The sequence below is a fragment of the Triticum dicoccoides genome, chromosome 5A (genome assembly GCF_002162155.2).
Source record: "Triticum dicoccoides isolate Atlit2015 ecotype Zavitan chromosome 5A, WEW_v2.0, whole genome shotgun sequence".
In the NCBI taxonomy this organism is placed as follows: Eukaryota; Viridiplantae; Streptophyta; class Magnoliopsida; order Poales; family Poaceae; genus Triticum; species Triticum dicoccoides.
This window is the reverse complement of record NC_041388.1, coordinates 223,969,148-223,985,562: the sequence shown is the minus strand read 5'-3', so window position 1 is coordinate 223,985,562 and position 16,415 is coordinate 223,969,148. Positions and strand designations below refer to the sequence as shown.

General features: G+C 43.0%; 1 pseudogene; it reads left to right on the top strand.

The window, feature by feature from the left end:
* LOC119299368 overlaps positions 1–16,415 on the top strand; it is a 31,765-nt pseudogene that overhangs the window by 13,925 nt on the left and 1,425 nt on the right.

Here is a 16,415-nt window from a genome sequence, read left to right as displayed (position 1 = left end):
CTCGATCTAATCGTAATCTGTCAATTGGTTTCTCTCTCGAACATTGTGTCTCTGTGCCTCGCTCAGTAGCCCCCTCGATATGTAGACTTCTCGCGCGCGCACAGCTGTAGTAACAATGACACTGAACCCAGTGTGCCTCATTTTTACCGGCCTCATGTGATAGTTTTCACCCTATTTTCTGTTAATTAACAAAGTAACCTTTTCTTTGTTACTACTAGTGAATCTGAAATCATTCGGGGCAGACATAAAATATATCACTTCAACCCAATTATCGCGGTAACTATTTTAAAAGAAACTAGCTAGATGCCCGTGCATTGCACGGAACATCAAGATGCATTTCTATGAGTAGTTTATCTTGTGAGAGAAAAGAATGAACGAGGGAAGGCCGTATTTGCGAACATGGAGAGGGGTGTGGGTATATTTTTGCAAAATTGCCATAGTTTTCTTCCTATCCGTTAGATATGAATCCGACGGCCTATATTGCAGGATGGCACACACACCATCATCACCAACTCTGTTTTCTACTCCCTCCGTTCCTAAATATTTATCTTTTTAGAGATTTCAACAAGTGACTACATATGGAGCAAAATGAGTGAATCTACACTCTAAAATATGTCTACATACACATCCATATGTGGTAGTCTATTTGAAATCTGAAAAAGATAAATATTTAGGAACAGATGGAGTATAAGAGTAGACATGGAGATATATCTCCAGCATGGTCTACAACAAAAATGTGCTGGACCGGTTAGCGTCGGATGCTCGCAACGTGATGACATGAGTTCGAATTCTGTCTTTAACTTTAGATTTTTATATTATATGTTACTTATTTAATATATACTTCTTTCGCTACTGTACTGACAGTGGAACCCATAGAGTACTTAGAATACAAGATTAAGGATGGACTTGTTTCTTTTTAACTTTCTGTACGAAGATGTAGCCACCCTGCAAGTCACGTGTACACTATACATGCAATTAACTTTTTATAGAGGGAAAATCATACACGCAATTAACTCAAATGGATTGGATGTCACTCTATTATTTCCAGCATAAGAGCATCTCCAACGGCAGCCGGCAAATTTCCTCCCGCTTCCTTCTGCGGAGGACGACATCAAACGCCAACAGCATACATTTTCACAACTCTAACCAACCAGATGAAATTCGTGCAAACACGGACTGATTTCATATAAGCATGAAGGATTTCGTATAAAAAAGCCGGATCTTCATATACACATGATGAATTTCATTACATTTACATGAACTAAGCGGTGCCAATCCGGCTCTCTTGGTATAATTAATACTCCCTTCGTCCGGAAATACTTGTCCTAGAATTCTAGTTTCTAGACTTATTTTAGTTATAGATACATACAATTTATCAATTCTTCGAACAAAAATTTCCTGCCAGCTGGAGAGGGAGTACATAATCTAAATGGCCACCCGCGGATCCCTTTGTCTTCCTCATGTCCGGCAGACACTTTGCGGGGTCGACGAAGGTCCTCGGAAGAGACAAAGAAGCAAAGAAATCACCTGAATGCGCAGTCGTCGCCTCGGCGGTGGCCTTCATGGGACCCAAGTGGCGGCAGCCTCCCGTATTCTACTTCTCCTCGATAATAGCGATGGACACAGCGAAGCTGGCCACTGACTCGTCGCTCTCCACGCACTCGGCTTCTATCTCTGCCTGCATGGCACTGCCGCAGGCACGCGAGGCGCGCTACGACACGACAGCGACGATGCCCGTACCGGTGTGCTCGCCGCTGTGCCGGCTTGGAGCAACTCGCTACTCCTCATCGAGCTGAACTGGAGCGGCGAGTTGCTGAACCACGCGCTGCTACCTCTTGAGCACTGCATTGGTTTTCCCTTGAAGAGGAAAGGGTGATGCAGCAAAGTAGCGTAAGTATTTTCCTCAGTTTTTGAGAACCAAGGTATCAATCTAGTAGGAGGCCACGCATGAGTCCCTCACACCTGCACAAACAAATAAAATCCTCGCAAGCAACGCAATAAAGGGGTTGTCAATCCCTTCACGGTCACTTACGAAAGTGAGATCTGATAGATATGATAATATAATATTTTTGGTATTTTTATGATAAAGATGCAAAGTAAAGAAAGCAAAATAAATAGAAAATGAAATAGCTTGTTGACAAAAGATTAATATGATGGAAAATAGACCCGGGGCCATAGGTTTCACTAGTGGCTTCTCTCGAGAGCATAAGTATTACGGTGGGTAAACAAATTACTGTGGAGCAATTGACAGAAATGAGCATAGTTATGAGAATATATAGGTATGATCATGTATATAGACATCACGTCCGAGACAAGTAGACCGACTCCTGCCTGCATCTACTACTATTACTCCACACATCGACCGCTATCCAGCATGCATCTAGAGTATTAAGTTCAAAACAACAGAGTGACGCTTTAAGCAAGATGACATGATGTAGAGGGATAAAATCATGCAAGATGAAATAAAACCCATCTAGTTATCCTCGATGGCAACAATACAATACGTGCCTTGCTGCCCCTACTGTCACTTGGAGAGGACACTGCAAGATTGAACCCAAAGCTAAGCACTTATCCCATTGCAAGAAAGATCAATCTAGTAGGCCAAACCAAACTGATAATTCGAAGAGACTTGCAAAGATAACCAATCATACATAAAAGAATTCAGAGAAGATTCAAATATTGTTCATAGATAAACTTGATCATAAACACACAATTCATCGGTCTCAACAAACACACTGCAAAAGAGGATTACATCGAATAGATCTCCACAAGAGAGGGGGAGAACTTTGTATTGATATCCAAAAAGAGAGAAGAAGCCATCTAGCTAATAACTATGGACCCGAAGGTATGAAGTAAACTACTCACACTTCAGCGAAGAGGCTATGGTGTTGATGTATAAGCCCTCCATGATCGATGCCCCCTCCGGCGGAGCTCCGAAAAAGGCCCCAAGATGGGATCTCACGGATACATAAAGTTACGATGGTGGAATTAGGTTTTTGGCTCCCTATGTGGTAGTTTGGGGGTACGTAGGTATATATAGGAGGAAGAAGTACGTCGGTGGGTCAACGTGGGCCCCACGAGGGTGGAGGGCACGCCTAGGTGGGGGTATGCGCGCCCCCCTACCTCGTGCCCTCCTAGTTGCTTTCTTGACGTAGGGTCCAAGTCCTCTGGATCATGTTCATTCCGAAAATCATGTTCCCGAAGGTTTCATTCCGTTTGGACTCCGTTTGATATTCTTTTTCTGTGAAACTCTGAAATAGGCAAAAAACAACAATTCTGGGCTGGGCCTCCGGTTAATAGGTTAGTCCTAAAAATAATATAAAAGTGTATAATAAAGCCCAATAATGTCCAAAGCAGGATATAATATAGCATGGAACAATCAAAAATTATAGATACGTTGGAGACGTATCAAGCATCCCCAAGCTTAATTCCTGCTCATCCTCGAGTAGGTAAATGATAAAAACATAATTTTTGATGTGGAATGCTACTTGGCATAATTTCCATGTAATTCTCTTAATTGTGGTATGAATATTCAGATCCGAAAGATTCAAGACAAAAGTTCAATATTGACATAGACATAATAATACTTCAAGCATACTAACTAAGCAATTATGTCTCTTCAAAATAACATGTCTAAAGAAAGTTATCCCTACAAAATCATGTAGTTTGGCTATGCTCCATCTTCACCACACAAAGTATTTAAATCATGAACAAACCCGATAACAAGCCAAGCAATTGTTTCATACTTTTGGTGTTCTCAAAATTTTTCAATCTTCACGCAATACATGAGCGTGAGCCATGGACATAGCACTATATGTGGAATAGAATGGTGGTTGTGGAGAAGACAAAAGGGGAGAAGATAGTCTCACATCAACTAGGCGTATCAACGGGCTATGGAGATGCCCATTAATAGATATCAATGTGAGTGAGTAGGGATTGCCATGCAACGGATGCACTAGAGCTATAGTATATGAAAGCTCAACAAAAAGAACTAGGTGGGTGTGCATCCAACTCAATTGCTCACGAAGACCTAGGGCATTTTGAAGAAGCCCATTATTGGAATATACAAGCCAAGTTCTATAATGGAAAATTCCCACTAGTATATGAAAGTGATAACATAGGAGACTCTCTATCATGAAGATCATGGTGCTACTTTGAAGAACAAGGGTGGAAAAAGGATAGTAGTATTGTCCCTTTCTATATATATATACATCTAGGCTATTTTGTTACTATTATTCTGTTACCCTTCTTGAACTGATGAATTCGAGGGGTTGAACTATGGAAGTGCATTATATCGACTAGAGGGGGGTGAATAGGCGATTTTTATGAAATTCTTCACTGAGGAATTTGCTGATGAGGAAATTCCTTAGCGAAGAACTACTAGCAGAGGAATAAGTACTCAAGAGTAAACATGACAGAATACAAGAATTGTCATCATGATGAAATGAAGACAGGCACAGAGTACAGGAAGCGTAAGCATAGGATAACACAGGATGAAGACAAACAGACTAAAGAAATTGAACTGAGGAAATTGAGAAAGTCTTCAGTCAAAGTATTCAAGCACAGATATGAACAAGCACACAACACATTTATGAGGAAATGAAAGAGTGGAGGAAATAGAACTAGTAAGCTTGATGAAGACAATGATTTGGTAGACCAGTTCCAACTGTTGTCTTAGTTGTACGTCTGGTTGGAGCGGCTGAGTATTTAAACTCGAGGACACATAGTCCAGGACACCCAGTCCAGAACACGCAGCTCAGGACACCCAGTCCTCACCGTATTCTCCTTGAACTAAGGTCACACAGACCTTGTCCAATCACTCGTGGCAAGTCTTCAGGTGACTTCCGAACCTTCCCAAACTTGGTCACTCGGCGATCCACAATTCCTCTTGGATGCTCTAGACCATGACGCCTAACCGTCCGGAAGAAGCACAGACTTCAAAGGTAACAAGCGTCGGATCCACGCAGGATCAATCACTTCAGTGATGCTCAATCACTTGGGGTTTGTAGGTGTTTGGGTTTGGGTTTTTCCTCACTTGATGATTTTCTCTCAAAGTCCTCGGAGGATGGGTTACTCTCAAATGACAAGTGTCAGTTTCTCTCAGAGCAGCCAACCAGCTAGTGGTTGTAGGGGGCGGCTATTTATAGCCTAGGGAGCAGCCCGATATGATAAGACATAAATGCCCTTAAATGATATGACCGTTAGGTGGATAGATATTTTGGGACAGCTGGCTCATAGCACAGCAACGGTCGGAATTTTGAGTAGCAAAATCCTCAGGCCTATCATGTTCCTCACTGTGTAGGCAATCCGCACTGGCGAATTCCTAACTCCTCAGTCAGGACAAATTCCTCAGAGACCAGAAGAACTTCGTCTCTGTCACTGAAGAAATTGACTGAACTATATGAGATTTCCAATGGCTTCACTCGAAGGGATTGGTAGGTGTAGGATTTTGAGTTGAGCATCACATGGAAATTTTTCCTTAGTATTTTCTCGACCCCCTTTAATAGTACGGTGTTTCCTATGACTCAAGAAAGAGAAAATGAAACTACGAAAACAAAAGTCTTCACGCTTCATGTTCCTCGAAAGAATACCAGGTCTTCAAGGTCACACCAATTTCTTCACTTTCAAAGTCTTCAGAAAGTCTTCAGAATACCAAAGTCTTCAGTCGAAGAACTTCATTTTTAGGGGTCGACTTTCTCTGTAAATATCAAACTCCTCATGGACTTATAGACCTGTGTACACTCACAAACGCATTAGTCCCTTAACCTATAAGTCTTCAATACACCAAAATCACTAAGGGGCACTAGATGCACTTACAATCTCCCCCTTTTTGGTGATTGATGACAATATGGGTTAAGTTTTCAACAGGGATAAACATATGAAGTGTTAGTACTGTTACTGAGGAATTTGATTGCAAGATATAGAAGAACTCCCCCTAAAGATGTGCATAGTGAGGAATTTGCTTTTGAAGCAATACACACTTGAAGAGTTGAATCATGGAGATCTCCCCCTATATCTTGTAATTCATACACGCATTTGACATATCACAATGAAGAATTTGAAATGCATGATGAAATATGGTGACTGATGTAATTCAGCATGCGTGCATTAGCATATATGAGGAATAAGCATGCAAAAAAACATATCAAAAGTATCAGAGCACCATCGGGTTTAAGTTTACAACTTGATCCAATAAAGTCTCAGAAGAACGAGAGTTGTAACTTAACAAAAACACGCCCATATAGAAAGACCCGCTTGAAGACTAACTCAAAATTCTCCCCCTTTGTCATCAAATGACCAAAAGGATCGAATATGAGGACTAACGCCCCTGAAGAATATGAAGTTGATGAAGGAGCGCCAGCATTGTTGGGGTCGTTTGTTATAGTAGGGCCTTCCGCAGTGTCGTCCAAGTCTTCATGTTCATCAGCGTCGCGCGATGAAGAATATGAGTTGGCCACCAGAGAAGGAACCTTGACCTTCTTCAATTTCTTCGGTGGAGGTGCAGACCAGTCAAAATCTTCTCTGAGACCCATTTGCTTTAGATCGTCTTCACCATACAGATGTGACAGGATTGCCCAGGTGCGACCGAAGACTTGATGGAGGTAGTAATGGTTTTTCTTCACTGCATTGTGTGTGGCAGTCATGTTGTGAAGAAGTGAACCAAACTGACGCTTAACCCATTTGTGATTTCAATCCACCTTCTGGTGAAGGCTAAGCAGAAGTTCACGATCAGTCATCACGCGCGGAGCAGTGGCTTGAGGAGTGGACTTCGGTGCATTGGCAGAGTCATGTGTGGCAGAGTCATCATTGGTGGAATAAGAAGCAGCTTTGCGAAATTGACCATCCAATGGACGAATGCCTTCATCTATTATAGCTGGTGGCTTGCCCTTTCCATCAACTGAGGAATATGTCTGCTTGAGAACTTCAATTGGGGGGGCAAGTAGTTGAGGTGATTCTGGAAATCAGCTTTGTAGTTGAGTGAAGACCTTGTCCCGAGGAATCTCATAATCCAAGGTGCATAAGGCTTCAGCTCAAACAGAGACAGTGCAACATTTGCCATAGTCCTCATGAAGAAATCGTGATAATTGACAGGAATGCCATGAACGATGTTGAATACCAGATTCTTCATGATGCCAACAATTTCCTCATCAGATGAGTCGTGGCCTTTGATAGGACTGATTGTCCTCGTAAGAATACGATAGACAGTTCTTGGCACATAAAGCAATTCCTTCACGAGGAATTTGGTTCTTGGTGCTTGACCTGACTTCAAAGGTTTCATCAGCACCTGCATGTAATGATGTGTGAGCTTAGGTTCACTGTAGATGCAGCGAGCTTCTTCAAGGGGAGGACTGAGTGGTAGAGTAGGAAGCAATTCAGAGGCTGGTGCAGTGTAGTGAGTGTTTTCAGGCATCCAGTCTAGCACCCATGAATTCACATCTTCAGCATCGCCTGTGATGTGCAGCGTTGCATAGAATTGAAGAATCAGTTCTTCATTCCAATCGCAGATGTCAGAGCAAAAGTTTAGCAGTCCAGCATCATGAAGAACACTGAGGACTGGTGCGAAGCACGGCAGAGATTCCATATCCACGTGAGGAATGTGCTCATGGTAGAAGATTTTCTCTTTGTTGAAAAGCACTGAGGAATATAAATTGGCTTGACTAGCAGTCCAGAAACGCCTCTTCCTAATGCGAGCAAAGTTATATGGGTTGTAATCTTCAAAGAATACGTGCTCGCCGAAGAAATCATCAGCCTTGAACTTTTGCTTGCGTGAGAATGGATCATTTGGCTTTGGTAGAGGAGTGTCAGTGAGTTGCATCACGACCTCAGGAATCTCAATCGCATGTTCTTCAGGCTGAGGAATTTCTGGTTCCTTCTCAGTGGCAGTCTGCGTCTTTAGTTGTTCAACAGCTGCATTTTCTTCAGCGCTAGTGGCTGGAATTTCCTCATGTACAGATGCAGTGGGGTGAGTTTCTTCAGAGCCCATTTGAACAGTTGGTGCAGGCGACTGAGGTATTTGCTGCAGCGGTGTGAACATTGGAGAGTTTGGATGCTGACTTTCCCAGAATTCATCACTCATTACTGGTGTGGAGCAGCCAACATCCACATCTTCATCTTCCATTTCTTCAACGCCAGCCTCTTCAGCTGTGAACTGAGGCATGGGCGAGGAGATGACATGTGTTGAAGGGATCGCATCCACTTCAATATCTTCATCAATCTGCTCTGACGAAGCAGCAGAAGGAGTTTCTTCATCAGATCCGCTGGGGATCACATATTCTTCATCAAAAGGAACAAGGTCATTTGATGGCCTGGTAGAGATGGGAACAGCATCAATGGGATTTGCAAATGAACTTGTCATAGGCTTCATCTTCTTCGCAGCTGAAGAATCTAAAGTAGCTAATGCTTTCCTTTTCTTCACTGCAGCATGCTCTGCAGCCTTGGTCTTCTTCACATCTGATGTAGATGAAAGGATTGGAGTTGAAGTTGGCGCAGGAGCAGCTAAGGAATCTGGTTGATTTTATTCAGGCACAATTGATGCAGTTGCCCTGATTTCTTTATTTTCTTCAGGCGCACCACTAGTGGGTGCCCTGGCAATTTCTTCAGCGGCTGGAATGCAGTCATCAGCCCTAGAACTCACATTTTCTTCAGCAGCCTGATTTTCATCAGCGGTGCTGGCATGTTCTTCAGTCGGCTGAGCAGATGCTTCAGCCTGAGGAATTTCTTGTTGCGTTGGGGCTGCAACATTTGTGGTGAACTGTTCTGTTATCTTCACAAATCTGACTTTGGCTCCCAGCCAGTCAGCATAATAGCGATCAAATTCATCACTCAGTTTCTTGATTTCTGATTGGAGAGCGACAAGTTCTTCAGGTGAAAGCTTCAGCACGTTTTGCTTCAGAAAACGCTCTTTCTTGTACTGCGCTTTCTTCACTCTCCTCCCCTGTTCAAATTTCCATTTCTCTTCTTGTATGAAATGCGTCAGCATGTGACTTTGACCAGGAATTAGTTTGAAATCAGGCATGGGAGTGTTGGGGTCCTTGTGCCATGCATCAATGTACTCGAGGATCAACTTGGGATCCAAAAGCAGTGATACATTTGTTCCCTTGGCTCTAGAGGCCCTGACTTGCCTGTCTCTGATGATTTCTGCAAGTTCATCATCATCAGCTTCGTCTTCATCAGACGACATTTGGAAAGCGACTTGCCTTTTCTGAGGACTTGGGCGAGGACCTCGTCCAGCAGTGGCCTTCGTCTTCAGTAGTGAGGGGCCAGCTGAGGAACTTGGTGCAGCCGAGGTACTAGCTGAGACACCTGAAGCAATGGAGATGCCTGCAATCCTTTGGCATGAGGCGAGATGCACAGGTGCTGAGGATTTAGTCGGAGCTACCGAGGACTTTGGCGGAGGAGCTGAGGACTTTTGAGGAACAGGAGCAGCATGAGGAATTTGCCGTGAGGTCTTTGAGGATTCTGGCCGTGAGGGCATTGGTGAGGAACTTGGCATTGAGGGCACTGTTGGAGAAGCACTTGGCTTGCGTGCAGGCTTCTTTGACATAGCCTTCTTCGGCTTGACAGCAGAGGCCTCAGCAGAGGCAGCAGCAGCAGAGTCTTCATTGAATTTCCTCACTGCTTCTCTGGCTTGCTTAGCCAACTTGGCTTGGCGCTTGGCCCATTCATCAGGATAGTCCTCACCGCGCTTGAGGCTGGTGGGATCTGCTATTTGGCCAGGTGCCAATGGAGCTCTTGGGCATGGAGGATTGAGTGCGAATTTCTTCATGTACTTTGGAGTTACATATCTGTACTCCCTCCATTCTCTTGCCCATCTCCTTTCTATCCTCTGTATGCGCACCTTGCGCTGATTTTTGTCCTCTTTTCCAAACTTGGCCTCATCAGGAGTGCAGTAGTCTTTGTATATGTCCGCAGGGATTTCAAAGGCAGTCATGACCTCAGGCTTCTTTCCTCCTTTCTGTGGCCTTTTACCATCAGCCATTTTCTTCAGTTGATGAATTTGAACAATCGAATTCTCTGAAGAAGAATGCAACTTTTCTTCAAGGAACGCTGCAAATGAGTTAAGTTGATGAGAACCTAGTGATTCAGCAGCTGACATGAGTACCTGTGAACAGAGTATAGTTGTGAGGAATTTGGAGAGGTCATATGCGTTCTCAGAAGGTTTTGTAAAAAGAACAAGTTTGAGGAATTTGACCAGATGAGTCTTGAAGAATTTCACTAAGCGTTCTTTGTCTTAGGTTCCAGAGATGTGTAGATTAAAAATCCACACATTTGAGGAATCTTGAAGAAAAACATGGCTTAGAGAAACGAATCAAGAACGGATAATATGTGAGGTGTTTCAGTGTGTGAAGATATGAAGAAAAACAACTTTGAAGATTTTGTAGATAATCATTCGAATCAACGAGGGCAGTAAAAGTAACTTTTAATTAACCTGCATGAAGAACACGATGAACTGGAGTGAGGAGATGTGAAGTTCGTCTGTGCAGATCTTCCACGCCCTAACTTGGCGGAGGAAGACGGCTACGGCGGCGGCGAAGTGAAGATTTCCGCGGTCGGCGCGAGTACGTCGGCGATGAGGTCGAGGCAGTGAAGCTCTTCCTCACCGGCGGCGATGAAGTAGCAGCAGCGCTAGGGTTTGAGAAGCTCGAGCTGGAGAGAGATCGAGCAGAGTAAAGGAAGTCAGGAAGGGAAGGAGGGGTATTTATAGCCATGGTGAAAAACTGCTCGCCTGAAGAAATTGGACGAACGTGCCCCTGACCTTTCTCATTTGCATGACATGTGTCACCCACGTAGTGAGAGGTGGAGATCGTGTTAGATCGTGGGTGAGTGGATAAGTATATCGTGTGATGCGGAACGGTTTGAGCGGCAAAGCCGAAAATTTAGATAAGATAGTTTTTAAAGTTCCGTTCGCAATTTCTTCAGCTGTCAAGGACACAGTGAAGATTTTGAACTAGTTTCAAATAGAATGTACATGAAGAATTTTTGAACATATTGGGTTGAGTATAGCATAGAGGGGAAGGGTCCGATCACATTCACTTAGCAGAAAAACCAACTTGAAGAATTAGCAATAAGTGAGTGTTGTAGAGGACATAAACTCACATATATATATAGTCAATGAAGAAAGACGTCGAAAATAGTGAAGACAATGCAAAGTTGAAGAATATGAACAATTGAGGAATTTCAACTTTTGGTGGTGGCGTGACCCACCGTATAAGAATGATGATTTCAGACACCGCGTACAATTATCGTAGGGTTCTGAGAATCAAATTCTTCATTAATTTCTTCACACTAAGAGTGTTATTCTTCATTGATTGAAGAAAAACGTTTCTTCATGTGTTGCACATCTAAGTCATCAATTTTGCATAAGTGTTAGGATGAGTGTCCTTTTCAAAGAACATTCGAAGATTCTAGGATATTTAGCTCACACCGCAACTTGCTAAATCTCTTCTCATCCAAGGGCTTTGTGAAGATATCGGCTAGCTGTTCTCCAGTCTTCACATGCTTAATAGAAATGTCGCGCTCCAACACATGATCACGAAGAAAATGATGACGAATCTGAATGTGCTTTGTCTTCGAGTGTTGAACTGGGTTGTGAGCAATCTTGATGGCACTCTCATTGTCCCAGTAGAGAGGCACATTCTTCATGTTGACGTCGTAGTCCTTGAGAGTTTGCTTCATCCATAGCAATTGAGCACAGCAAGAACCAGCGGCAATATACTCAGCTTCAGCAGTAGATAGTGATATGCAGTTCTGTTTCTTCGAGGACCAACAGACCAAAGATCGTCCGAGGAAATGACATGTACCAGATGTTGACTTGCGGTCCACACGATCACCAGCATAGTCAGAGTCAGAATATCCAATGAGATCAAAAGCCGGGCCCTTGGGGTACCATAATCCAAGTGTTTGTGTGTGAGCTAGATATCGAAGAATATGCTTCACAGCCTTATGGTGTGATTCCTTCGGTGCAGCTTGAAATCGGGCACACATGCAAACACTAAGAATTATATTTGGCCTAGATGCAGATAAGTACAATAAAGAGCCAATCATGGAGCGGTATACCTTATGATCGAAGTCGATACCATTTTCATCAGTGCACAGATGGCCATTTGTGGGCATAGGAATTTTGACGCCTTTGCAATCTTGCATGCCGAATTTCCTCAGTACATCCTTGAGGTATTTCTCCTGAGATATGAATATGCCATTGCGTTGTTGATGAATTTGAAGACCTAAGAAGAATTTCAGCTCTCCCATCATAGACATTTGATATTCTTCACTCATCATATAGGCAAATTAATCACTATAACGTTGGTCAGTACAGCCAAAGATAATATCATCAACATATATTTGGCACACAAACAATTCACCATCATAAGATTTAGTGAAAAGAGTAGGGTCGAGTGAACCGGGTTTGAAGCCTTTCGTCAAGAGGAATTCCTTCAAAGTACCATACCATGCCCGTGGGGCCTGCTTGAGGCCATAGAGGGCCTTGTTGAGTCTGAAGACTTTGTCAGGATTCTTTGGATCTTCAAAACCTGGGGGTTGAGCAACATATACTTGTTCCTCAAGCTTACCATTGAGGAATGCACTTTTCACATCCATTTGATATAAAGTGATATCATGATGGTTAGCATAAGCAAGTAATATGCGAATAGCCTCAAGTCTAGCAACAGGTGCAAAAGTTTCATCGAAATCAATTCCTTCAACCTGTGTGTAGCCTTGAGCTACGAGCCGTGCCTTATTCCTCACCACAAGGCCGTTTTCATCTTGCTTGTTGCGGTAGATCCACTTTGTGCCAATGATATTGTGCTTGCGAGGATCTGGACGTTTGACCAGTTCCCAGACATTGTTGAGCTCGAACTGATGTAATTCTTCTTGCATGGCCTAAATCCACTCAGGCTCCAGAAATGCTTCATCTACCTTAGTGGGCTCTGTAATAGAGACAAAAGCATAGTGACCACAAAAGTTAGATAAATGTGAAGCTTTTGAGCGTGTGAGAGGACCTGGCGCTTTGATGTCATTGGCGATCTTTTCAACTTGCACTTCTTTTGCAATACGAGGATGAGTTGGTTGCCGTTGAAGAATTTGATCAGCGTTTTCTTCAGCACCATTTTCTTCAGCATTTTCTTCAGGTGCATTAGCTCGACATTCTTCATGTTCTGGAATGAATTCTTCAGCAGATTCTTCAGTAGGAATGACATCCTCAGTAGCCTTGAACTTGATTGTTTCCTCAGGTGCTGGTTCATCTATCACAGTAGGTAGGTGCTCTCTTTGCGAGCCATTAGTTTCGTCGAACCGCACATCTACAGTTTCGACAACCTTGTGAAGAACGTTGTTGAAGACTCTGTAGGTGTGCGAGTCCTTTCTGTAACCAAGCATAAAACCTTCATGTGCTTTCGGTGCAAATTTTGAGTTGTGATGAGGATCTCTAATCCAACATTTAGCACCAAAGACTTCGAAATAACTTACATTCGGTTTCTTATAAGTGAGGAGTTCACAGGCTGTCTTCTTGAAGAATTTGTGAAGATATACTCAATTTCATCTGATAATAGAACAGATAAAGCAGTATGAGGACGTGAGAAATGAAAATTCATTTCTTCGTGAATAGCTTGCGTCCTTTCAAGCATACTCAGGTCTCCAACAAATTCTTCAGACGATTACGTACGTTTGGAGACCCGACCCTGCAGAAGAGATTCGTTCCTTTTCTTCACCACCGACATCTGAAGGGGTGGCAAAGAGTTCATCATTCTGCGAGCTCCATACGAGAAGGATGGCATAGAAGCCAGTCCATTTCGTTTCACATAAGATGGGTTAGAGTAAGCATAAGAGTAAGAAGAGAAATTCTTCGAGGACTTATGGACATAATGATTTGAAGAATAATGCACATATCCATAATCCTTAGATCTTCCCTGCGAAACATATAGGTTAGCATGATGATGTTCATATGAGGACTTTGATCCATATGAGGAATATGATCCATGTGAGGAGTTTGGTCCGTATGAGGACTTGGATCCATATGAAGAATTTGGTCCATATGAAGAATTTGATCTGGGGTTCCTATTCTTCACAGGTGGCGTCATGATGACATTCACCTGAAGATTTTCAAGGCATCTTTTGGGAACCCAGATTTTCTTCATAGGGGAGCCATTCCTGCAATTAGTGCCAACATATCTAGCAAATACTTCACCATTCTGATTTTTGAACATTTTAGAGTTGCAGTCAAATGACTCATCATCAGAATGAGGAGATTCACATGCAAATCCAGATAAGTTAGATGGATCAACTGGAAGTCCCTTTGTAGCAACCCATGTAGTTTTGGGGTACTGCTCAGGCTTCCAATATGTACCATCAGCATTGAGTTTCCTCTCAAAGGCAATACCCTCTTTCCTAGGGTTCCTGTTGAGGATCTGCTTTTTAAGCACATCACAAAGAGTCTGATGCCCTTTGAGGCTTTTGTACATGCCTGTCATGTACAATTCCTTCAGCCCTGCATCGTCAATGATACTAGCAATGTCCTCAGATGAGGAATTAGTGATAGCAGAGGCATGTGAAGAATTTGAAACATTAGCAGCATTTGAACATTCAGGTGAAGAATTAGCAGATTCACGTTCAATGCACTTCAAGCATGGAGGAACAAATTCTTCCTGAGAAGCGCCGATTTGTTGAGCAAGTAATGAATCGCGCTCCTTCTAAAAATCTTCATAACTCACTCTTACATTCTCATGGTCTTGCTTTCTTTGAAGAAATTCATAAGAAAGCTTCTCATGATCCGATAAGAGAGTGTTATGATGAGTTTGAAGTTTGTCAAGCTTGGACTGAAGTCTCTAAAGATTTTCAGTCAAAGTTTCAGTGCGATCCATTTCTTCACCCAACATATCATCACTTTTGTCTAGCATGTTTTGAACCTTTTCTAAGGCCTTTTGTTGTTTAGTGGCAATATAAACAAGCTTTGTATAGCTAGGTTCAAAATCATCATCAGATTCGTCATCACTAGACTCGGATGAGGAACATTCGGTTACTTTGGCACCTTTTGCCATGAGGCATGGTGCAGAAGATAATGGTTCGGGTTCAAAAGTCATCGTTTTGAGTGATTCCTTGAAATCCTCAAACTAGGGATCATGACAAGTTCGATGACCTTCATAGACGTCAGAGATTCGGTCCCAGATAAGCTTCGCATTGCAAAGATGCATAATGCGCCTCAATTCATCTCTGGATAGGCAGGAACAGATGATATCCTTCGCCATGATGTCAAGTCGAGTGTACTTGTGAATATCATCAATGTCCGCCATCTTGCATAGATCGGTCAGACCACTCTCAGTGACGGTCTACAGCTCGATGTTCATCGCCATGAGGCGCTTCTTCATCATGGCCTTCCACTTGGGATACTCGTGACCGTCAAAGATGGGGCATGTCACTTTCTTCATACCTGCAGTCGACATAACTAAAACTCCAGGCGGTTAAACCAAAATCACACAGAACAAGGGAGTACCTTGCTCTGATACCAATTGAAAGTGTGTTATATCGACTAGAGGGGGGTGAATAGGAGATTTTTATGAAATTCTTCACTAAGGAATTTGCCGGTGTGGAAATTCCTTAGCGAAGAACTACTAGCAACGGAATAAGTACTCAAGAGTAAACATGACAGAATACAAGCATGGTCATCATGATGAAATGAAGACAGGCACAAAGTATAAGAAGCGTAAGCACATGATAACACAGGATGAAGACAAACAGACTGAAGAAATTGAACTGAGGAAATTGAGAAAGTCTTTAGTCAAAGTCTTCAAGCATAGATATGAACAAGCACACAACACAGTTATGAGGAAATGAAAGAGTTGAGGAAATAGAACCAGTAAGCTAGATGAAGACAATGATTTGGTAGACCAGTTCCAACTGCTCTCTCAGTTGTACGTATGGTTGGAGCGGCTGAGTATTTAAACTCGAGGACACACAGTCCCGGACACCCAGTCCTGAACACGCAGCTCAGGACACCCAGTCCTCACCATATTCTCCTTGAACTAAGGTCACACAGACCTCGTCCAATCACTCGTGGTAAGTCTTCAGGTGACTTCCGAACCTTCACAAACTTGGTCACTCGGCGATCCACAATTCCTCTTGGATGCTCTAGACCATGACGCCTAACCGTCTGGAAGAAGCACAGTCTTCAAAGGTAACAAGCGTCGGATCCACGCAGGATCAATCTCTTCAGTGATGCTCAATCACTTGGGGTTTGTAGGTGTTTGGGTTTGGGTTTTTCCTCACTTGATGATTTTCTCTCAAAGTCCTCGGAGGATGGGTTGCTCTCAAATGACAAGTGTCAGTTTCTCTCGGAGCAGCCAACCAGCTAGTGGTTGTAGGGGGCGGCTATTTATAGCCTAGGGAGCAGCCCAACATGATAAGACATAAATGCCCTTCAATTA